At 36.7% G+C, this 26,333-nt stretch overlaps 1 pseudogene; it reads left to right on the top strand.

Moving 5' to 3' along the window:
* Positions 1-306: 306 nt before the first annotated feature.
* Positions 307-26,152, top strand: LOC113100307 (inositol 1,4,5-trisphosphate receptor type 3-like; annotated as a pseudogene).
* Positions 26,153-26,333: the final 181 nt, after the last annotated feature.

Below are 26,333 nucleotides of genomic sequence, written 5' to 3'. Positions count from 1 at the left end.
GCGCTGTGGAAATAAGCAATCAACCACAAAGGCTGTGTGGTAAAGTGAGAGGGTGTTTTCGGCACGATGGTCTCAAATGACTTGCATTTATAAGTCACAACAAAATGATTTAAGATGCATACATTCAGTAAATAATTTTAGTTTGTTAATCCAAATCATTATAGTTCTTTCGCCAAGTAATAAAGTGTCTTATTCGTATCACCAATCGCAATCTTGTTTTTTAGAGCCTAGACTGTCCTTTTTATATTTAAGAGAGAGTTTACAGAATAAAAGTGTTTATTCTAATCAATGTTCATGTGTTTTCAGCTCCTGCACATGAAGAGCAACAAGTACTTGACAGTGAATAAGCGTCTTCCAGCGTTGCTGGAGAAGAACGCAATGCGTGTCACTCTTGATGGGACGGGGAATGAGGGATCTTGGCTTTTCATCCAACCTTTCTGGAAGCTCAGAGCCAATGGAGACAATGTAAATCACACATGCATATGCAAGCACACAAGAAACACAGAAGTCACATAATATAAACTAGGCCTGTCACAATATCAACTTTTTGTTGTGTGATATATTGCCACAGATATAATAACAATAAAGAAAGAAAATTGTAATTTTAAGACCATTTTATGCAACTGAACATATATATTCATAATATAAAAGCATAATAATGCAAGAAGGCTGACACACTTGCAATTCTTAAGAATATTTAGATCATATAAATTAATTATTAAAAATATTAGATAGCTTAAAAAACTTCATTTTCTAACAAAAAGTGCAAGGTAACTTCAAGAAAAAAAAAAGACATATTCACAAATAACTCGAACTATATTTTTTCCATTTACAGATTTTTCCCGGACTTTCTTTTTTCTGTCAATTAAGGGTGCACAGTATTGCTGTAAAACACAGCAGTCTACTTAGCAGTCAGATGTCCGTATGCATGAAGGCACAGATCCATAAACAAGGCCATTTTTAGTTAATTTGAACTAGTACCAACTTATGCACAAGAAAATGCAAAAAACACAGGTGCAAGTGAAATGCAAAATACATGGTGACATAAATTTTTTAGGTAAATATAATGGGCACTATTGCGTCACCAAAAATGATTGTGGTCACCCCAAAATAAGATTAAGAACTAGAAATTTGCATGAAGTTGAAGCAGTTTTTAAATCTAAATTAAAATTAAAACCATAAAAAAACCCATTTTCATTACTTGAAGTAAAATAAACATTAACTGAAATAAAATATAAAACCCTTTTTATTCAGCTAGTTTCCAAGGCAACATTTCTCATTATAATTGATCTTAACATTATGTAATAAAATAACTGAAATTAAATGTATTTACAACATGAAAAAAATCCCAAAACAAAATTACTGAAACTTAAAAAAAATGAAAACACACACACAAAAAATTTAAATATATAATAGTAATGCTATGATACTAAAATAGCACTGCTTCACCACAGCTTCTGTGACTAATGTGAAAATAATGTACCAGTGTAAAAATATAAAAATGACTTAAATATTTACATTATGCAGTATTTGTTTAATTTGTGATTATTTGAATACATTAATGTAATTTTTTACTTTAATACATAAAAATACCGCATTTATGATAGAAAATTATAGAAAGGAAAAATAACAGAAAATAACATCCAGATTATTTTTATGACACAATGTTGTAAATCTTTGTAAACAACATCAGTTTTCTGTGTGTAAAAGGCTTTTTACATGTTTCGCAGTTTAACCTTGCATGCTTTTTGAGATTCAACTTTATCCCTATATAGATACGGCATATTTACCTGCACACCTAATTACACATCATAGTTTATACGAAGATAGACACACATACTCTGTGCATACAACCAACGTACACACTCACCAAGTTAGGGAAATGCATGCAAATGACCCTATATACATATAAACAGGTTTACCGAGCTAATCCGAATTTAAATGCTTCTCCCTTGTGTAAACTGATAGTGATGTACATATTTGCTTTTCAGATGTCTGTGGCTGTGACAGTCATATTGAACCCCTCACTGAATCGTTTAATCTCCATTTCAGGTGGTAGTTGGAGATAAGGTGATCCTGAATCCTGTGAATGCTGGACAGCCTCTCCATGCCAGTAGTTATGAGCTTCCCGATCACCCAGGGTGCAAAGAGGTGGGCCAGTTTGAAAAGACATGGATCAGTTTGCCTTGAAGTTGTTTGTTAACATGACTGTGAAGTAGACACATGGATTGTGGTGATTGTAAGCTGCCAAATAGATACATTTACTGACAACTAGTAGTTGTCAGTTTTCCAAAATGTACATGCTTTCTGAGATTAGTAATGCTTCTGTGAAGGATAGTCAGCAAAATAAGCTGAAATAAGTGCTGTGTGCCATTTGTCTTTTTATAATGTAAGACTGCCCCCTACAGATCAATTCAGTCAACAGCAACACCAGCTGGAAGATCAGTCTGTTTATGATGTTCAGTGACCACAAAGATGAAGTCCTTAAGGGGGTAAGTGCAACGATCACATGCAAAAGTCATTGTTGCAAACCTGTACTGTAGTTCATGTAGATCAAGGTTTATGATATACAGCCAAAGCCAAGGCAGTTATGTTGACGTCTCATAAAAAAAAGTCATATTCATGCTGTTCGTGCATAGGGAGACGTGGTGAGGCTCTTCCACGCAGAACAGGAGAAGTTTCTGACCTGTGATGAGTACAAGTCTAAGCTGCATGTGTTCCTGCGCACAACTCTGCGTCAGTCTGCTACTTCAGCCACCAGCTCCAATGCATTATGGGAGGTTGAGGTAAGAGCCTCCTCATAGATTGATTCAGCAGATTTCCTGCAGTTAATGTTAGGATTTAGATTCAGATGTGTGTCGTACTATATCCTCAAAAGAGCCAAATATATTATACAAAACAACGAATTTGCATTATAATTATAATTGTATTCAAAATGGATTACTGTTAATATATTAACTGTTTTTAACTTCTTTGATGCTTTTATTTATTTAGTATGCCATGTGGCATTTTAAAAAAAAAAACTGTTGTTTAATTATTTTTATATGATGTGAAGTTGAAATCATGATAGATCAATTCTAATCAAGATTAAATGATCACAATTGTCTTTTTTTATGCGGAGGTGGAAAGGTGCCTCCATAGTGACCTAATGTTGGGTTGTTTGCTTGTTGGTTGTAGGTGGTTCACCATGATCCATGCCGTGGAGGAGCAGGACATTGGAACAGCCTTTACCGATTCAAACACTTGGCCACAGGAAACTATCTTGCTGCTGAGGTAAATCCCTCCACATTTATTGCAACCTGATATGTGGTTTAATAATATTAGAATACCTTATTTACATGAATGATTTGTGTTGCAGGAGAATCCAGGTTATAAAGAAAACAGCAATGATATAGAGGTAGGTGTGACTTGTTGCTATATGGCATGGTAACACATGGAACAACTTTCTGGTAGACCTCTCACTGTAAGACTTGGATCAGGAGTTCACGAGAAGTTAAAAATTAGATGCAAAGACTGTTCCTATCTTACCGTATTTTCCGGACTATAAGTCGCACTTTTTTTCATAGTTTGGCTGGTCCTGCGACTTATAGTCAGGTGCGACTTATTTATCAAAATTAATTTGACATGAACCAAGAGAAATAAACTAACAGAAAACATTACCGTCTACAGCCCCGAGAGGGCGCTCTATGCTGCCAGAGATGCTGCTCAGTGCTCCTGTAGTCTACACTAAGCAGCATATAGTGCCCTCTCGTGGCTGTAGACGGTAATGTTTTCTCTTGGTTCTTGGGTCTAAATAAATGCGATTTATAATCCGGTGCGATTTATATATGTTTTTTTTCCTCGTCATGATGTATTTTTTGACTGATGCGACTTGTACTCAGGTGCGACTTAGAATTCCGAAAAATACGGTATGTGTTCTGAAAAGTGTTCTGAAACCTTTTCTCCCAGAAAGTCTCTGACTTGTTACTATGCCTGTAGGTGGATAGTAGCCGTATAAAGAGAAGCCTAGGAGAGAGGATAAAATACAAGCTAGTTGCAGTGCCTCATGGGAATGACATCGCCTCTCTGTTTGAGCTGGACCCCACCACACTGCAGAAGACTGATTCGTTTGTGCCACGGTATTCAATGCTATCCTGTACTCTCTCTTTCTCTCTCTCTCTCTCTCTCTCTCTCTCTATTTGTCTTGCTGCATCCTGTGGGATAAATGAATTTGTTTGATAAAAAACTTGATTAACGGATTCCTCCTGCATATTCATCTTCTTGATTTCCAACAGAAATTCTTATGTTCGATTCCGTCACCTGTGCACAAACACTTGGATCCAAAGCACCAACATTCCCATCGACATTGATGAGGAGAGACCCATTCGATTAATGGTGAAAATCTTTCTCCCTATGTATAGTCTGTGTAAACGCAACTTCTTAATTTAGATTTTTTTTTATATTTATGTCCAAAGTATTTATTTAATTTTAGAATTAAAACATAAGTTGTATGTTTTACTACAGATTTAATTAATTAATTAATATATAATAAGTGTTGTATATCACAGTTTAATAGTTAGTTAATTTTATTGCATTATCGCTTAAATATTTGGGGTCAGTCATATTTTAAAAATGTTTTTGAAAGCAATCTCTTATGCCCAGGCTACATTTGATTAAAAAATACATTCCATATAATAATTTTGTCAAAAATTATTACAATTTAAATTATTTTTGTATTTTGATATATTTACCTTACTAATTTTTTTTATGTTATTATATTCATTTTAATACTTGTGTACTTAATGCTTAATACATTTTTTACATTAAAAATTTTTTATTTATACCTCTGGTGATAAAGCTGAATAACATTTTTTTGTAGTTTTAATATGCTGATTTGGCCCTCAAGTAACATTTCTTATTTTTATCAATGTTGAAACGCTTGAGCTGCTTAATATTTTTGTGTAAAATGCATTTATTTCAGGATTCTTTGATGAACAGAACCACATTTATTTCTCTAAATGTTTATTTTAGTTTTCACTTTTCCTTCTCTCTCTTCTTCTTCTGCTAGCTGGGCACCTGCCCCACCAAAGAGGATAAGGAAGCCTTTGCCATTGTCTCTGTGCCGGTCATGGAGATTAGAGATCTAGATTTTGCGAATGATGCCAGCTACATGTTGAGCACCGTAGTCGACAAGTTCACCTCCGGTTTCCTCAGTCCTAATGACAGAAGGTAGATTTGAAAGTACACACAAGCACCAAACCAGAGTCTCAGCCTGAGGTTTTATGTCCTTAACCGCTGTGGTTTTTACTTTGTGCTATGCCAGAGCTTCATGCACTCTCTCTATTCACAGGTATGCCATTAAACTGCTGGAGGATGTGGTTTTCTTTGTCGTTGATCAGTTTAACAATGGCCAGCCAGCCCTGGAGGTGACCATGAACAAGCCCAACCGAGAGAGACAGAAACTTATGAGAGAGCAGAACATTCTCAAACAGGTCTGATTTTAATGATTAGAAAACTACAATGTGTCTACAGTTGAAGCGTCTTTGTTGGTGAACGATCTAATCTCTTAAGACTTGCTGTCTCTTTTTCTGCTTAGATATTTGGGATCATTAAAGGCCCATTTAAACAGAGGGGCACTGAGCCGCCTCTGCTAACGTTAGATGAGCTGTCTGACCAGAAATACGCCCCCTATCAATACATGCTGAGACTGTGCTACAGGGTGCTGCGTCATTCACAAGAAGACTACCGAAAAAATCAGGTACTCCAATGCATGCACAGGTGCTCAAGGATGGTTTAGAACACTGGGACATTACAAAAAGCCGTGATGTTGAATGTTGAAATTGTACGAATGGCAATCAGACGTCCTGTCACTCTAGAAAGAGCCACAAGAAATCAGCATTCAGAGATGGGGATTTGTCTTACAGGAGCACATAGCCAAGCAGTTTGGAATGATGCAGTCTCAGATCGGCTATGATATTTTGGCTGAGGACACCATCACAGCCCTGCTACACAACAACCGCAAACTGCTGGAGAAACATATCACTAAAACCGAGGTGGAGACTTTCGTCAGTCTGGTTCGTAAGAACAGGGAGCCCAGGTTAGTGTTTCCATTAGATGAAACTTAAAATTATACATTTTAAAATTGTGGGTTAAAGGTCTGGAAAAGTAATGGATATTAATACAATCTTTAAAGTTATAGACGTTTGTTTTGCTAGGGTTAAAAATGCTCATTAGGAGACGTGTAGTGTTAAAAGAATTTAAATTGGCTGGAAAAGTCATTAAAAGTAATTGGACAAATTATATGGTAATTAATTTATTGGTCAATTTTATAGCTTTCCTGCATTATTTATTTATTTATTTATTGCTGTGTCAAAGTAAAAGCTCAATGGTTCAACATTTGAAAGCAAAAAGTTTTAAGACTGACAAAAAATGACAATTGTAATTCGGGCTGGTCAAGTTAACGTGTTATTATTGCACAGGAGGGGATGCTCCCGATCAAAATATTTAGGCTTAGCATCAACATTCACAAACCACTGTCCACTGTTATTTTTAACAGAAAAGAATACAACGAGCTTGTAATCATGACTTTATATGTTGGAAATAGGAAGTTTCCAATAGCACATGAAGAGAGCAGAGAAGCGCTCTCACTCAACACAGTGGAGCGAAATTGGTTTGTTAACTTTGTGGATTATTATTTTGAGTCGTATGGGATGTGGTAACTAATATATCTATTGCATTTGCCGCTCAGAAATATTCACACAATCATGCAGCACGTATCAGAAGATCTGCACTCTGGTGTGGTTAGCGCTCACTCACTGATCTATATCTGAACTGTGCTCTTGCCCACCTCTTCCAACCGAGCCAGGGACTGCTAAATGTAGCAATCACACTAGTCAAACGAATCAGGCTTTTGGGGTCAAACGTACTCCGCCACAGTTAAGATTGCCTAGTGAGTGCACTCCATAATTATTATCCTGCATCCCGCACTCGCGCCGCACTCTGCAGAGATGGGGCCTGTGATCATGCAGGTCTCTAAGGCTCTGGACTCTTTACAAACTATAAAATATTTTAACAAATAGTGACAAATAGCTTGTCTTATATTTCATTTAATTACATTATTGTTATAAGTTGAGATTGTTGTGATAAGTTTTTAGATTGCTACTATGTAAAAGGAACACTGTTGTAAAAAGCACCTTATTTGTTTAAAGTGTTTGCAAACCAAATGTTGTTAGACTTTTGTTCATATAGCAGTGGGCCTACTTTTAAAACAATACACTACTTTTGAATGCATTATTAGTTTTGTGCATAACAATGCAATTAATTGCGATTAATCACAGACAATAATGCGATTTAATTATTTATTAAATATTTGCCATAGCTTTTAACATGCCTTTGTATGTAAATGTCTATTCCATGTTGATGTTTTGATTTCCAGGTTTCTTGACTATCTGTCAGACTTGTGCGTGTCCAATAATGTTGCGATCCCAGTAACTCAAGAGCTGATATGTAAATGTGTGCTGGATGCCAAAAACCAGGATATTCTCATGAAAACTGAGTAAGTAAATTGAAGAAAAATAGTGTAATGTGTCTCGGGTTATGTGCTCATGTGAATTCTTCCTGTGCGTGTTTGTGAAGGCGGCGAGCCGCTAAGGACACACATCACACCTCGGAGTATATGGAAGAGTTTGGAGAGGAGGATGAAGTTTGGCTGATTTGGTCTGAGAAGGAGAACGAGACGCATGAGAAGAGCATTCGACAGCTTGCCCAAGAGGCCCGGCAAGGGAATGTGCATGATGAAAATGTGCTGACATATTACAGGTAATAAAAACAATTCAGTTGTTTAAACCCATTTTAAATGTAAATGGAATGCTGCAATAATAAAATAATCTCTTTGTGTATAGATTTATATTTAAATGAACATGAACATGGACATTAATTCTTTAAAAATCATCTGCACTAATATATTGTTGTTGTTTTTTCAGGTACCAGCTCAAACTGTTCGCACGAATGTGTTTTGATCGCCAGTATCTGGCCATAGATGAGATCTCAAAGCAGCTGGATGTGGAGCTGATTTCCCTCTGCATGATGGATGAGGCTCTTCCCTTTGACCTGCGGGCGTCTTTCTGTAGACTCATGCTACATGCACACGTCGACCGTGACCCTCAGGAGCTTGTGACACCCATCAAGTTTGCTCGCTTGTGGGCAGAGATCCCCACTTCTATCAGCATCAAAGAGTGTGTTCACACACCCCCACAATCACCTTCTGTATGACTTAATATTGAAATGTTTAAACCTTGCTCAGCTACACTACCATTCATCATCTATCATTTTTTTTGTCTTTTAAGATCATCCAGACTGTATTTATTTGATCAAAATACAGTTAAAAAGAGTAATATTGTGAAATTTTCAAACAATTTAATATAACTGTTTTGTATTTTTTATATATTTTAAAATGTGATTTATTCTGTGATGGCAAAGCTGAATTTTCAGCAGCCATTACGCCAGTCTTAAGTCACATGATCCTTCAGAAGTAAAATGCTGAATAAAAGTATTCATAATAACCCAAAACTTTTAATAGGTAGATTATGTAAAGACAGACTTTTTATTTTTTGCATATAATCACTATTTAAGCTATAAAAGGTGTAATTATGGTATTTTTTGTTATAGTTATGACTCTCACTTGGACTATTCACGAGACAATAAAAAGAACAAGTTTGCCAATACGATGGCTTTTATGGAGGAGTACCTCAACAATGTTCTCATTGATGACCTACCTTTTGCCAATGAGGAGAAAAACAAGCTAACATATGAGGTACAGTTATATGTTATATATTAAAATTAAATATCAAGATGACATGCTTTAACATGTAAATGTCAGTGTAAACATTAATATTCCTTAATCACATTTACACCTTTGCTTCATTTACATTGTTTGTAGGTGGTGAGCTTGGCGAGACATCTCATCTACTTTGGATTCTACAGTTTTTTTGAGCTTCTGAGGTTGACTCGCACTCTCCTGGGAATCGTAGACTGTACTCCGAGTAATGCTAATGTCAACCCAATGTTTACTGATGATGGCAGTGGTTAGTATTAAAAATGTAGATTTTTATATACATATAGGTTCCAGACTGTGAATAAAAATATATACGTTTTTGCACCAAATTTTAAATAAATCTAATGCTCACAACAAAGTCTGTCATCACAAACAAATAGTATATTTCTAAAAATTCTATACAATATTTAGAATATATATATATATATATATATATATATATATATATATATATATATATATATATATATATATATATATATATATACCATATTTTTCGGACTATAAGTCGAACCTGAGTATAAGTCGCATCAGTCCAAAAATACGTCATGATGAGGAAAAAAACATATGTAAGTCGCACTGGACTTTAAGTCGCATTTATTTAGAACCAATAGAAAACATTACCATCTACAGCCACGAGAGGCCGCTCTATGTCTTCAGTGTAGACTACAGGAGCAGTGAGCAGCACAGAGCGCCCTCTTGCGGCTGGAGACGGTAATGTTTTCTATTGGTTCATTTCTCTAGTTCATTTCTTTTGGTTCATGTTAAATTAATTTTGATAAATAAGTCGCACCTGACTATAAGTCGCAGGACCCGCCAAAGTATGAAAAAAAGTGTGACTTATAGTCCGGAAAATACGGTATATATATATATATATATATATATATATATATATATATATATATATTAGTTTTGGGCATATTTTTTTTTTATTAAGATGAATATCCCTGTAATCTTGGAATTAATCTAGATTAAAATGGCTCATTTGAATTCTGCCGAAGGCTTTCAGAGAATGTAGGCTACCCAAATAAAATAATGACTAAAAGTAACGTTGTCTTTGAGAACGGATTTCTCAAAACAGGTGGTGCATTAGACCAGGGGCTCATCTCCTGTTTCCAAAATGTATCACAAAGTGCTTGAGAAAGCTGTAAATGAATTTCACACATAATCCGTTAGCAGTGGGTATGCTTTGCATATTTTTTTTTACTCACCCATGTTAACGAATTCCAGCGTTCACGCGTTTGTGGTCCGTCAGTGTGTTCCAGGAGCGTTGCGTCTGCAGCAGTGCAGCGATTGTTTACGTACCGAGTAGTGGACTGCAAATGCATCTTGTGTGAAAGCACAATGAGTATGAGCCGTGCTGCTTCAGCACCACATATGTAACGCACACAGACTGCATACGCTCTGCAGACGGATTATGTGTGAAACAGGCATTCGTCTCGTTGAGGTTTCCATTGGGAAGCTTCTTTAAAAAAAAAAAAATCCCTGAAGCAAACCCGGCGGCATTTTAGCTGCATTCATGTTAGCATGTCACGTGGTTATTAGGTAATTTCACAGTAGGCATACACAAAGGTTTAAAGACTCGTTCTCGCCCCAAAATATCAAGGTGAAAGTCATCATAGCTCGCGTAGTATAGACCCAGCTCCCAACCCAACTTTGAGAATAGATTAACGGTGATATTTTTCATAAATGATATTTTTCATAAATGAGCATTTATGAAAATGATTTCATAAATGCTCCTGATATTTTTCGCAGCACGTTAACGCCGATAACGGCCCACCACTAATATATATATATATATGTTGAATTAAAATGCATTTTTATTGAGCAATTATGTAATGTGTCTGCTAAAGTAATTTGCCTCCTAAAGTTAAATTTTAAGAACCAATATCTGCATGTTAATTTTTTATGTCTAGAGTGTATATATTGATTATTTGTCCAAAATGGCCAATAAAACTGTTTCATCTTCCTAGGTAAGAACGTCAGGCGCTCTATTCATGGCATGGGGCAGATAATGTCCACCATGGTGCTAAACAGGAAGCCATCCATTTTCTCTGGCTCTGGTCGTCCTGGTGCTCTAGATAGCCAGGCCGGCAGTAAAGATAGCATTGACACACAGGACATCACCGTCATGGACACCAAACTGAAGATCCTGGAGATATTACAGGTAGATGCAGTCGAAGATGGCAACAGCTTTATGCTGTCAGTGCTGGCAATATCTAAATCTCCTTCTACTGGTTTGTGCAGTTCATCCTCAGTGTACGTCTGGACTATCGGCTTTCCTTCCTGCTCTCTGTCTTCAAAAAGGAGTTTGTGGATGTTTATCCTATGGGTGATGCAGATGCAACTCATCATACGGAGCAGGAGGGTAATGATGTTTAGATACATACTGAACTCTTGTTATTGTCAGAACCTAACTACTAATCAAATAACATTTATAATAATAATATAATCATTTAACAATCTCTAAAATTACATCATAATCAAATAACAACATGATTCTTCCTTTCTTCCATGTACTAATCCCTCTACTCTATTTTTCATCTTTGCTTTTGGTGTTTGCCTCAGAGCCTCGTTCTGGTGAGAGTGGCAATGTTACATCATTTTTTGATTTTTAAAATGAATTCATTACAGGTGTAGTCTGTAATTTTTTACATAAAAATATTTGATCCTATCATTTAATATGCAAAAAAAACCTGTTTGATTTCTGCAGCTCTGTTTGATTTCTTGTGGCTCAGAAATTACGTACTTAAATTTAATTTAGGTTAGAATAGTCATTTGTTTTTTGATTGTACATTTGTCTCATTTATTTATTTAATATTTAAACAGCTTCCATCAACCTCCAGCACATTGGAGAACAGGCAGAAGCCATGTTTGGAATTGGGTATGTTAATTAACAATTTATTCTATTTCCACATGAATGTTCATCAAAAAAAAAGAAGAAGAAAAAAAAAAGATATTTAGTGCTTGTAAGAGATGACCTCTCTTTGACTTTACTCTGACCGTACAGTAAAGGAAACAGCATTCTGGAAGTGGACGATGAAGGGGGCCGAATGTTTCTGCGTGTTTTGGTCCACCTCATCATGCATGATTACCCCCCTTTGGTTTCTGGGGCTTTGCAGTTGCTCTTCAAGCACTTCAGTCAAAGACAGGAAGTCCTCCACACCTTTAAACAGGTTGAATGTGCAGCACACTCAAACATAAACAAACAACTTTATTTTTGATTGGTAAAAAGTTGTGCCTAGACACCTCCAGGTAAAACATCTGCATCTAATGCAGATCCTCGAATGTGCAAAATCTAAATGAACACCTGTGTAGACCATTTTATTGCTCATCTGCATGCAACAAATCAGAAAAAGTACTTTTTCAATGCAAAATGCAAATGCAATCACTTTTGTAAAGATTAAAAATTGTTGCTGTCATTTTTTCATCTTGCTATGTTCATCCTCCTCAGGTCCAGCTTCTCATTTCAACGCAGGATGTGGACAACTACAAACACATAAAACAAGATCTGGATCTTCTGCGCACCATGGTGGAGAAGTCTGAGCTTTGGGTCATTAAGAAAAGTAGCTCTGGGGGAGATGGGAAGAAAGACAAGAAAGACAAAAAGGATAAAAAAGAGGCTGCTCCGGTGAGTCATGCGCTGGGACATGTGGGATTCTGAATAACAAGATAATTAGGTGAAAGAAGCTCATTTTTCTTTTCTTTTTCATGCAGACATCTCCAGAGGAGGAGACCGATACAAAGAAACAGAATGTTGAAAAGAGCAATGAAAGCTACCAGAATGTCAAAGAGGTGATGTTTTTGCATTTGTTCTTATCGTCTGTTGTTCAGTAATATATTAGTTTAATTACAGTGGGGTCTAAAAGTTTGAGATTTATTGAGTTTATTGTATTTGTTAAAGAAATTTGTATTTTTATTCCGCAAGAATGGATTAAATTGATCAAAAGTGACAGTAGACATTTATAATGTTGCAATGGATTTGTATTGCAAATAAATGCTTTTGAACTTAATATTCATCAAAGAATCCTGTTAAAAATGAATCATGTTTTCTGCATAAATATTAAGTTAATGTTTTCAAAAAAATCTAACTGACCTCAAACTTTTGAATGGTATATATTATGAAAATTAAAGTTATGAATTGTTTGTATATACGTATAAGCATTTTTAATATTTTGTGTTCAATGTACAATATATATATATAAATGTGTATAGATGGATGGAAACTTAAATGAACAAACCAATATTCTTTGCGATAATTTAATCTTTTCTCTGATTTCCAGATTCTAGAGCGTCTGAATAAAATGTGCAGCTCCGGTGTATTTAAGAAACAACAAAGGCTGCTGAAGAACATGGGTGCCCACAAAGTTATGCTTGACCTGTTGCAGATCTCCTATGATCGGGTTTGTGGGTTGTTTTTTAAAGCAGATAAAATCTGTGGTAGATGTGAAGCATGGTCTTTGGCTGGTACCTCACTAATCACATGATTTTATTTCAGAATGACACCAAAATGCAGGAAATCATCAAGTACACGCACCTGTTCCTACAGAAGTTCTGCACTGGCAATCTGGAGAACCAAAACCTGCTCCATAAACACCTCAACCTCTTTCTCACACCTGGGGTGAGTACAAAGCATGACGCATAAAATAGCCTAAGATGCTTCTCATGTTTGAATTTTGTTCTCTTTTCTGCTTTTTGTTTCGTCTCTCTCAGCTCCTAGAGGCAGAAACAATGCAGTTCATTTTCAGTAATAATTACCAGCTCTGTTCTGAGATCAGCGAGTCTGTGCTGCATCATTTTATCCATTGTCTGGCCACACATGGCCGCCACATTCAGTACCTCAACTTCCTGCACACCATCATTAAGGCCGAGGGGAAATATGTGAAGAAATGTCAAGACATGATCATGACAGAGGTTTGTTATTGTGCTCGAAATGAAGTAACCTAAGCAGAAATTAATTTTCACCATTTGTAAATATTTTAAGAAATAGTGTATAACTACTTTCATTAAAATCTTAAATATGAAAGTGTTAAATTGAGATATATTATGGGATATATTTGTAGGTTTTTCTGTTTAGTATATGGTTGGTGTTTTTTTTTTTAGCATTTTATGATATTGATTTTGTATGGTATTATTGGTAATTATATAACGTATTTCAGTTAAATGTCCATTCGGTTGATGGTATATACAGTGTAAAAGACATCGGACATTACATGTTTTTTTTCTCAATTAGCTTACAAGTGCGGGTGATGAGGTGGTCGTCTTCTACAATGATGACACATCATTTGACGCCATGGTGGAACTGATGACACAGTCTAGGGAAGGAGTGAAGGACGACAGCCCTCTGCGATACCATATTTCTCTGGTAGAGCTGCTGGCTGCATGTGCGGAGGGCAAAAACGTCTACACTGAGATCAAGTGCACATCTCTGCTGCCCCTGGAGGACATGGTGAAAGTAATCACGCATGAAGACTGTATCACAGAGGTAATCCGATGATGGATGGTAGTCATGAAAGCGTTTATTTTTAAACAATGGGTCATGTTTCATTTTTTCCACTTGTCCTGAAGAAGTGATCTATCGGTAAGCCCCTCCCGTCAAATGCAGATGAGCCAATGGCAGTCGAGTATCAGTTGCACGGGGAGCACTGTAGGTTTTAGTGCCATAGAGAAACATTGGAAGATCCAAAGCTTGCATCGTTAATGTCATCTTGTGCTCCAGCAAAGTATTTCTGGCTAAAAGTAGTCCATACAAACCCATAGCGGACTGTTCTCGCATCAAAAACACATAAACAAAGGTCTACATTTCACTGTCTCTTCATATTAAACTGGTTAAATGTAAATTAATTGAATTGTACTCTGCGATACATGAACAGTGTTGATCCGGGATGTTGTTATCTGCGATCATGATGAATGTAACATGAGGCTTCACCTGCTTGCATTGTGAACCGTAAACCCTCGCCTCCAAATTAATACCCACACTATTTATTTTATAATCTTTTATATATCCCTCCATGGCATATTTTAATCCCACTTGAGTGGTGGTCCTCCTGTGTCCAAAATATATCAAAAAGATATAGGGACAAGCTTTTCAAAATTACAGTCATAGTAAGACAGTTAGTTTGTCTGAGTTTGCAACTGTAACTAAGGTGGGCGGGGCTTACTGACAGGTCAATTATGTTCAGCCTCCCTATATCTGTTCGTTACAAGAGCCAGTTAATTGATTAAATTAACAGGAGCATTTATAGCATGTTTGGAGAAAAAGAAAAGCGTACTGGATAAAGTGCATCAGAACATTTACAAGTCTCCTCTGTGTCATGCAGGTGAAAATTGCATATGTAAACTTTGTGAACCACTGCTATGTAGACACCGAAGTGGAGATGAAAGAGATCTACACCAGTAACCACATCTGGAAGCTGTTTGAAAACTTCACTGTAGATATGGCTAGGGTGAGTGACCTCTATCAATGACGCGGTGTATAATAATAAAGAGTTTCATTAATTTGGTGTCATTGGAATTCCAGGTGTGCTCCAACCGTGAGAAACGCATGTCAGACCCTGTGCTGGAGAAGTATGTGATTCAAGTGGTTTTAGACACTATAAATGCCTTCTTCAGCTCTCCCTTCTCAGAGAACAGCACCACTACAGAGGTGAGGCATCAGCAGTCTATCAAAGTCTTATTTCTGCTCTCTGCCACATCAGCCTTTATTCATTGTAAATAGCAAAGACCTTTGGATTTAAGTTTTTGTCTAGTGTTTATTAAGAAATAGCCTCCTTTTAGAAATTCAGTGAAACAAAACTACTAAAACTAACATTTTAATCAAAGGAATTGACACATTTTTTTTTAATTTTTAATATTTTCGAAGTAAAAATAGTCTTCTGTTCCAAAGTTTGAGGAATATTATTATTGTTTTTTAAATGTTTTTGATAGAAGTTCATTAATTGGATCAGATGACAGTAAAACATTAATATTGTGAAATATACATTTTTGATTAACAGAAAGTTCAAAATAACAGCATTTATATATATATATATGTGTGTGTGTGTGTAAAAGTCTTTCACTTTTTATCAATGTAATTCTTTTTCTGAATAAAAGTATTACTTTCCATATATATAAAAAAAGCCTTAATGACCTCAAACCTTTGAACGGAAGTGTCAATCTGAATATATGAGTTATTTTTAGAGAAGAAGATAACTTTACAGGAGGAATAATACATTGAAAATTATAGCTGTTATATCATGTCTATCATATCACAAAAAAAATTTGTGCCTCATTTCAGGTTCATCACACCATTGTAACGCAGCTGCTGCAGTCTACTATGCGTCTGTTAGATTGTCCCTGGCTACAGCCACAACAAAAAGTCCAAGTAGAATCCTGCATCAGAACTCTGGCAGTGACAAGTAGGTCAACTTACTTTCGAAGAAAATGCTTGCATTCTAAAAAAAAAAAAAGTTTCAGTTCTCATATACAGTAAAGGTTTTTGAAGTATGACCAGACAACTCATTTGTTTACCTGACTGTCCCCACAGCAAAGATTCGCGCCATCCCTCTGAAATTAGAGTTGGAGAATCATGTCAATATAATGTTAAGTCACAGTAATGCCCTCACACTGACCCGCTCCAGCCACAGCAACAAAAGGGTCATTCGGCCTACTGTTCCCACCAACCCCTGGGATTACAAAAACATCATTGAGGAAACTACAGGTGCATATATGCATGTGTGTGTGTCTGAAAAGAATGCCTAACAAATCTCCTTTTACATTTTGGGGTCAAATGAAAAAGGTGTTTGTCAAAAATGCTTACACAACTTGTGCATGACACTCTGGGACTGTAACATATGTCCCAATACAGACTTAAATAGTTTGTTTGAGTGTTATTTCTATCAGTAATAATGTATACAGTACATGTAGTGTATTAATGCTTCTGTAACACTGTTTTGTTAGGATATCATTAACACACTGGAGGATCGTGTGATGCCGTTGGTTAATGCGGAGCTGTCAGTGCTCGTGGATGTGCTGCACCAGCCTGAGCTGTTATTCTTGGAAGGCACAGATGCTCGATCACGCTGTGAATCGGGAGGCTTCATATCTAAGTGAGTCACTCCTACCATAAAACTTTCTGCGTGCATGTTGTGGCTCAATCAAATAAACACAGAATTTGTGTTGCATAATGCTGTATTACTTTTTTCATTATCACCTTATGTTTTAACTTTGTGCAGATTGATCCAGCACACAAAGGCCCTCATGAACTCGGATGAGAAGCTCTGTATCAAAGTCCTCAGAACTCTACAGGAAATGCTCATTCATGAGCAGATCTTTGATGAGAAGGTGAGATTAGATAATATTATTAATATCGCCATGTAATCAAAGTTCTCATTCAAAGTTAAACAAAATCAACATTCTAAATATTTCGCTTTCTAAAAATTTTAACAATTTTTTTCAAATATATTTTTAGTTTAACTCAATATTCTAAAGGTATATTCTAAATTACAAATATTAAATATGAATATAATAACCAGAATAAAAGGTACATTCTGTTCTAAGATGTATTTATAAATCATCAGAAACATTTTAGAAACATAAATTGTTTTTTACATGGAGAAAAACTTTGTGGGATTGAGTAAACTAAAGTTCATCCATTGCTTTGTTTTTTTCAAAATGAGGAATGAGTTGAAATTAATTGACAATGTGTCACAGTTGCTGTGGACAGTTGTATTGAATCTAGACCATTACTTGGTGCATTTTCCAAACTAAAAAGAAACTTCTGGAAGTGTCTTTTAATGCCAAAAGTGTTTATTTTGGGTGGGTTAGTTTGGGTTCTTTGCTCGTTGTAATTTATTTAATGTAACAATGAAAGTGCTGTTTTTTTTCCAGGGCCTTGCCTTAAGAAAGGTATTGCTCCAAAACTACCTCTACACCAACAAAAAGAACATAAAAGCAGAGCTTGTTGAACACGGAGGAGGTAATTTTTTAATTACTGTTGAAATATCATAGAACAATTAAGGAATATCACACAAACTGGTTTGACTGTTTTTGTAATTGCTAACCGAATCAGCACAAAACATTCTTTGTGGTGTGTGTGTGTGTGTGTGTTCAGGTGGAGAGGGAGAGAGAGACTGGCTGGCAGTTGCAGCATTACAATGTCGTCTGGACAAAGAAGGTGGCACCAAACTTTTCATAGACCTCATAACCAGCAGTAAGAACGAGAAGATCTTTCAGGAGAGCATTCAGCTCGCCATCTGTCTCCTGGAAGGAGGAAACACAGAGATCCAGGTGGGAAAGCAGCTGCCGTAAAAATATAGCTTTCAAATATAGTCAAGGCAAAGTACTCATATGTATAAATCGGTTCTTGTTTACAATAGAACTCCTTCTACAAACTCATGATGGGAGACAACAAGTCGGAGAAGTTTTTCAAAGTACTAAATGACCGCATGAAGAACGCACAGCAGGACATCAAATCCACAATCTCCGTCAATGTGGGGGAAATGACCAACAGAGCCAAAGATGACAAAGATCCAGACACAGGTAATTTGTATAAAGTGTATCTTAAAACAGACATTGTGAAAGGAAAGGGACAACGTTATTCTGTTATAAAATGAAGTTATGCTACATCTTATATGTTTAGTATACAATCTGAATTCATTGCTGACCTTAACAATGGTTTCCTATAGGTGCACTGTCTTCCTTTGGCCAACCTGAGCAGCCACCTCAACCTGAGCAGCAGGAAGTAGATACAGAAATGGGCCCCTCTGTCACCATCATGAAACCCATTCTGCGCTTTTTACAGCTGCTCTGTGAGAACCACAATCACGATCTTCAGGTCTGAACATCCCTAGAATAACAGTCTATGATGATCATGTCAAATAAAAAATTCTTAAAACAAGATACATTAACCAGAGGTGCACGTTTTCTGAGAAATTGAAAAAAATGATAATTCATTATAGTATTTATTATGGTATTGTATGTTCATTTAACAAATTCCCTTGTTCTTTGCCCTAGAATTTTCTTCGCTGTCAGAGCAATAAAACAAATTATAACTTGGTTTGTGAGACACTCCAGTTTCTGGACATCATGTGCGGCAGCACGACAGGAGGTCTGGGTCTGCTGGGCCTTTACATCAATGAGAACAACGTGGAGCTGATCACACAGACCCTGGAGACCCTCACAGAGTACTGCCAAGGACCATGCCAAGAGAACCAGGTGAGATTACTAATACTGCCATTATATTAACGAAATCATTTATGGCCATAAATGCTTTTTAAATTCTAATTGATTTTTGTCTGTCTGAAGACATGCATTGTCTCTCACGAGTGCAACGGTATTGACATAATCACAGCCTTGATTCTGAATGAAATCAGTCCTCTCTGTCGTTACCGAATGGAGCTGGTGCTGCAGCTCAAGGTGAGGATACATTCCTGACACAGAAGCTCTACTTTAATCATAAATCATGTTCATCATTACTCATATTCGATTATTGTCAGGACAATGCCTCTAAGCTCTTGCTCGCTTTGATGGAGAGTCGTCATGACAGTGAGAACGCAGAGAGGATCCTATTTAACCTTCGACCCCGGGAACTGGTCAGTTTTGCTATGTCTTCTGTATTATGTGTATGAGATGTAACAGTAGTATTTTAACATTGCTGAGCACTGTACTGTATGTCTTCAGGTGGAGGTGATAAAAAAAGCTTACCAGCAAGAGACTGAAAATGAGGAGGGAGAAGTTTCACCACTTGAAGTTGGACACAACATCTACATCCTGGCACTACAGGTGGACCACTGCATCTCTTTATTCAATAATTATATATATATATATATATATATATAGGTTTTTATGTAAGTTCATAGTAGTTAAGGCCACTTAATATACAGTGGGACCCAACAATCTATAAACAACCAACCAGACTACAACATTTTCATTATTATTATTACTGGCAGTTTGGTTGAAAAGACCTTTTTTTTTTTTTTTTTTTTGCAGCTTGCCCGGCACAACAAAATGCTCCTAACACTGCTTAAACCACCAAAGAAGACAAAAGAGGAAGAGGAGGAAAGCATCTCTTCTATGGTAACTTGTGAATTTTTTTTTCTTTTATGATTAGGAGCACATTTTAAATATCTTCTGTCTAGAACATGCATACAGTATATAAGACATTATATTTTTGCTTGTGTTAATTGCAGCTCAACTTGAACAAGCAGCAAGAGGAGCAACAGGAGGATCCATTAGAGTACTATGACCGTCAAACAGCTCAGGTTGAGGTAATAAAAAAAATAATCATTTCTCTTTGTGTGTTGTAATTAGGGCCGGGACTCGATTAAAAAAAAATTAGAGGCTTTGTAATTAATTAATCGAAATTAATCGCATTTTAATCGCATATAAATCGTTGACCTGAGAACAGTGAGAAGTTTTTTTTTTTTCACATGGATTATAGTAAACCATTGAATAATGACTGAATACATAAGCTTAAGCAACAAAATATTGTTTATTTTTGTTCAACCAAGTCTAGCAGACCAGTGCAATTTTTGCCATGAAGTGTAGCAATAGCATATTTAGAAATAATTTAGAAATAGTACATGTCAGAAATTCAGGTAGCTTATAGGTGCTGGAACCTTCTGTAAACTGTTTTTTAAGTAATACACAATACTGTCAATTACATTCAGAACATTGGAAACCCTGACTATTAGAAAACATCTCTCTGTTGCTTCAGACGCCATAACATACTAAGTCCAACTCTCAATAACCTTGGCCAAAACAATAAAGAGTTCAACATAAACTGCCAGTTGCACCGACAAAATAATAAATAGTTCAACATAAAGTGTAAAGTCCACGCTAGCTGCTATGTTTTGTGTTGAGGTGATACTTGAGGCTCGATGTGCTGCGGTGATATGCGAACGCTAGTTGGTGCTCCAGTATAATCGGTCCGCCGAAACTCATCCAGTGAGAAACGTTTCGAGGTGCAAAAATAAGTTATTAAAAATGCGGGAATTTTTTTTCCGTAATTAATTAATCTTAATTAACGCATTATTTTTGTGTAATTAATTAATCTCAATTAACGCGTTAAAGTCCCAGCCCTAGTTGTAATCTATGCTGTTATAGTAATTTCTGCTCCACTAATGTCTCCATACATTGTGGCTAATGTGATACAAAAAAAATTTGTGATTATGAGAAGTAGTGAAATAATTTCCGTGGGCATGTCACATGCAGATTGTGCGGGAGGACCGTAGCATGGAGCAGATAGTGTTTCCTGTTCACCCCATCTGTGAGTTCCTAACAGAGGAGTCAAAGATCCGTGTGTTTACCACCACAGAGCAGGACGAGCAGGGCAGCAAGGTCACACACTTCTTTGAGCAGACATCTTTCTTGCACAATGAAATGGAATGGCAGAAAAAACTTCGAAGTAAGTGTTGGGCCTATGATGTTGTGGCTTAGGGAGTAACAAATATGTCTTTAACACAGGTTTATTGTGATGTTTTAGGCATGCCTGTTCTATACTGGTTCTCTCGTCGAATGTCTCTCTGGGGCACCATTTCATTCAATCTGGCTGTGTTCATCAATCTTATCATCGCTTTGTTCTACCCACATGACTCTGGCCAAGCTGGTATGTTTACGTGTACATTATCTGTTGGTAACTTAAGTGTATTAATTGCATTATATTAATAAATGCTACATTTACCATCAATTATGGACCAACAGTTGGCTTTCTAAATTGCTTTTCAATTTATTTATTTTTTACTTTGCTTTGCTAAATTGTAGTTTTAACGGTCTCTTGTGCTTCCAGGCAGCATAGATGATTCGTTGTTGCTTATGCTGTTCTGGGGTTTCGCTGGACTGGCTGTTTTGGGCCTGTTATCAAGGCGCTATGGGTTCCAGTCTGTCACTGTTGCCATCACCCTGCTCTGCATCTATCACTTCGGCATTGGGCCATCCCTCATCCTGCTAGGGGCTCTCAATGTAAGTCTTGCATATTAAGTCTTAATACTGTATGTTTACTTAAATAAAAGCGAACGGATTTAATTCAGAATTTCTCTTTTTAACCAGCTGATCAATAAGATAGTGTTCGTGGTGAGCTTTGTGGGGAACAACGGCACCTTCATCATGGGCTACAAGGCTATGGTGATGGATGTGGAGTTCCTGTACCACTTGGCCTATGTGTTAACCAGCACACTGGGGCTTTTTGTCCACGAGCTCTTCTACAGCATACTGGTGGGTGTTACAAATTACACTACCTATCGATTAAACTTACTGGTATAAATTTTTTTTTTTCAAACAAATGCTGTTCTTTTGAAATGTCAATACATAAAAAAGCAGTTTACACCAGAATATAATGACACTGCTTATCATTTCTCACTTCTCTTTAACCTCCTTCAGCTGTTTGATCTGATCTACCGTGAGGAGACGCTCTTCAATGTCATCAAGAGTGTGACGCGTAACGGCCGCTCTATTCTCCTCACTGCTGTCTTGGCCATCATTCTGGTCTACCTGTTCTCCATCGTGGGCTTTCTCTTCCTCAGGAATGACTTCATCATGGAAGTCGACCGGCTTGCTAGCCTAGATACAGGTGAATTGCATATACCTCTGTTCATCTTCACTGGTCTATGACAACCCCATCTGAATAGTTTATTCCAGAAAGGCATCAAATCTAGCGTTTATGATCATTTTGAATTACAGTATACCATTTCTTTTTCATTGATGCCAATTTGACAGGCATTTCTTGTTTTATACGCAGGTACAGATAACTCTGTGAGCAGCTGCAGTGCAGATGGAGTGGAGTGCACAAAGGAAACTGGGTTGGTTGCACCATCAGAGGGTGAGTTTAACATTAAAAACAACTTTTAGTACTATTGTATTGGCATCAGAACTCGTGTGTGAATTTTTTTTTTTTTAAATGTCTTTGAAGAAGAGGACAACACAGAGAGAGCATGTGACACTCTTCTAATGTGCATCGTTACGGTGCTGAATCATGGGCTGAGGAACGGAGGAGGTGTGGGAGATGTTCTGCGAAGACCATCTAAAAATGTATGGAGACCTACAACCTAATAGAAATGTGCACCTATACTGTATACGGTAATAAACCTAACCAATGCTGTTCAACTTACAGGAGCCTTTGTTTCCTGCTCGTGTGGTGTACGACCTTGTCTTCTACTTCATAGTCATCATCATTGTTCTCAACTTGATTTTTGGGTGATTATTGACACCTTCGCTGACCTGCGTAGTGAAAAACAAAAGAAAGAGGAGATCCTGAAGACCACCTGTTTCATTTGTGGTACGAAATCAGATTTCAATATCTTTTAAAAGCTACATTTAATCCTGTGATGGCAGAGCTGAATTTTCATCCGAATTCTTTATTATTATAAATGATTATTGTTATTATAAATGTTGAAAAAAGTGTATGTTTGTAGAAACTTTTTGTATTGATCTGTTTTTTTGTATTTCAACAGGTCTTGAGAGGGACAAGTTTGATAATAAGACCGTGTCCTTTGAGGAACACATTAAATTTGAGCATAACATCTGGCACTACCTCTATTTCATTGTGCTGGTACGGGAGAAAAACAAGACAGATTACACTGGCCCAGAGAGCTACGTGGCCCTTATGATAAAGGTAAATAAAAAAAAAAGAATGAAAAATTACAGTTGACTGGATACTGGTCACATTTTATGTGTTGGCAGCGATTACCAGCATTATTTCAGTATTATTTATATACTGTTGTTGTATTTATTAAAGGGGGGGTGAAATGCTCGTTTTCACTCAATATCCTGTTAATCTTGAGTACCTATAGAGTAGTACTGCATCCTTCATAACTCCAAAAAGTCTTTAGTTTTATTATATTCATAAGAGAAAGATAGTCTGTACCGATTTTTCCCGGAAAAACACGACCGGCTGGAGGCGTGACGTGTGAGTGGAGCTAAAGAATCACGAGCGCCAGTAGGCTTTTGAGTTGAGAGCGTTTGGAAGTTGTGACATTACCGTGAGGAAAAAAAAACATCATCCAAAACAAACCATGGCTAACAGTCAGATTCAGCCGTTTATTTATGATCCAGAATCAGATCCCGAGGCTGAAACTGAACAAGAGCAGCAGCAGCAATGACTCGCTCCGAGCGGGGCTCGAACCCGGGTCTCCGGCATGGGAGAGGACACACTAACAAGGAGGCAGAGACATTTTAAGCAGTTTTACTCACCGCCTGCGGTTCCAACACACGGTTGTGACCCTTTTTCGTTGGGACTGCATCATCCTTAAGAAATAAACTATGTGCAAATCCGGCGTCAAACTGGGCCTTGTTTGTAAAACAAGCATCTTCGAAATGCAGGGAACAAACACAAACACTTGCACAACTCCGTTGATGCTCTGTAAAAATAAACTCCATCCACTGGTCCCTTAATGCTGGTTTTTTTTTTTGGTAATCTGTGCAGGGTTGTCTTGCCCTGGCAACCAAAAAACACACTTCTTTTGTGACTTTTCACGACGCTCTCGCTCTGATCAGTGAATCGCTCTGATCAGTGAAATGTCTGTGCTCAGCCTCTCAGTGCTGTGCTATACAGGAGCGCGCGCTCTTCCGGCAGAAGTGCCCTAGGACCCATATAAGGAAATCTAACGTCACACAGAGTCATACTCAAAAAAAACTTTCAGAAACTTGTGACAAACCGGAAGGAGTATTTTGGGAACAAAAATACTCCTTCAAACGTACAACTTAATTTTTTTAACTTTGTCCATGTTTAGCATGGGAATCCAACTCTTTAACAGTGTAAAAAACTCAGTATGCATGAAATAGCATTTCACCCCCCCTTTAAATACTTTGAATTGAACCGTTTTTTAAAATGTATTTACAGTTTTCATTTTAATTTTCTTTTAATTATCTTATGTACTTTTATCTTGTTGTTGTTAAAATAATTTTAAGTTTAGTTCTTGTATCTTTAATTAAATGAATTAATTCTTGCTTCACCTTCCAATGGGTTTTTATTGGGTCTTGTTGTGACCTCTTGATAGAATAAGAACCTGGATTGGTTCCCACGCATGCAGGCCATGTCTCTGGTTGTAACTGAGGGAGATGGAGAACAGAACGAGATGAGGAACCTGCAGGATCGTCTCACCTCCACCATGAAAGTGGTCACGCAGCTCACAAGCCAGTTATCAGAGCTGAAAGAACAGGTACATTTAGCAATTTCAGCAATGTTTGTCCAGCATTAATAATATTGGTATATTAAAAATGAATTCATTTCTCACATTTGATATTCTCTAGTATATAAAATCATGGTTGTGTATTTGTTCATTTAGATGACCGAGCAGAGGAAAAGAAGGCAGAGGATGGGTTTTGTGGATGTTCAGTCTGGCTCAAACCCTGGCATGCCTCTGCCTCCTAGTGCTGCTGGAGGAAATCTTCAGGTCTTCAAGCCCTAATTTGTCCAAATAACCTTGCATTGACTTTGTAGAAGCAATAATGTAATCCTGTGATGCGGCTGTACTTGGTTGTGTTCACAGGATAGACGGATTGGATCTACACTCACAAAAGCACTACTGACTAAATAGTCATTCTTTGAGGGGCCTTTGATTACCTGAATGCTTTTAGTATTCACACATTTTAAATATTTAAAGTATGTAATGTTTTTATTTTATTATAAAACAAAAATTAAGAGCAGCTTTTGGTTAAGATATTTGAAAGCTTCTTTTTAAAACTTGTTGGATGTATGGATAAATGTAACATTGCTGTAAATGATAACTAATGTGTCATTTTAGGTTAATACAGTCAGATGTTTTTTTTTTATTTGTGCATTGATGAGATTGCACATGCTGTATTTCTAGGGATAGTCATGATGCCCTGGCCTGATATAATTGACACGAAGGGGAATATCATGACCAGTCTTATGATGAACTATAGGAAATGCTAATGTCACTATAGATGAATCTGGGGATTATAAATGGCATAATGTATAGAAGTCTATTCAGCTTTAATTTAAAAGTCAGAGTACCTGAAAATGACTCCAAACTTTTGAACATAACTTTTGCTCAGGAAAATAAAACATTCCTTATTTATCTTATCTATCATAAAAGATGGCAGTTTAAAAAGAGGATATGCTGATCTTGGTTTTAATAGACATAATGCATGCCTATCTATGTATGTGTCTATTGAATTATTTATTGTGCGACCAGAACTATGTCATAAGTCAATTGCATTTTTATGGCTGCAAAAAATAATGCTGGAACATACATTTCGACTTTGTTAATAACAGCAAGTGTAATTAATCAGTACTGTTGATATCAAAGAAATAATCATAAGTGTATTATGCTACTTATTGCTGATATGTTGAAATGAAGAGCCTCACCAGCTTTGCATAAAATAAAACATTTGATTATTTGACGTCTTGTGTCAATATTATTAAACGCATTACTACGTTTTTATAATGTTACACAAATCAATAGAAATGTGTTTAATTTTTAAATATAATCGCAATGACTATTATTATTTTCAAAACAAAATAAATGATAGGCTATCTTCCGATTTAAAGAGAGTAAACCGTCGCGTGAATAACTGCAGTTCT

The sequence above is a fragment of the Carassius auratus genome, unplaced genomic scaffold, assembly GCF_003368295.1.
Source record: "Carassius auratus strain Wakin unplaced genomic scaffold, ASM336829v1 scaf_tig00217242, whole genome shotgun sequence".
Lineage (NCBI taxonomy): Eukaryota > Metazoa > Chordata > Actinopteri > Cypriniformes > Cyprinidae > Carassius > Carassius auratus.
The sequence above is the reverse complement of the archived record's forward strand: the minus strand, read 5'-3'. Positions and strand labels throughout refer to the sequence as shown.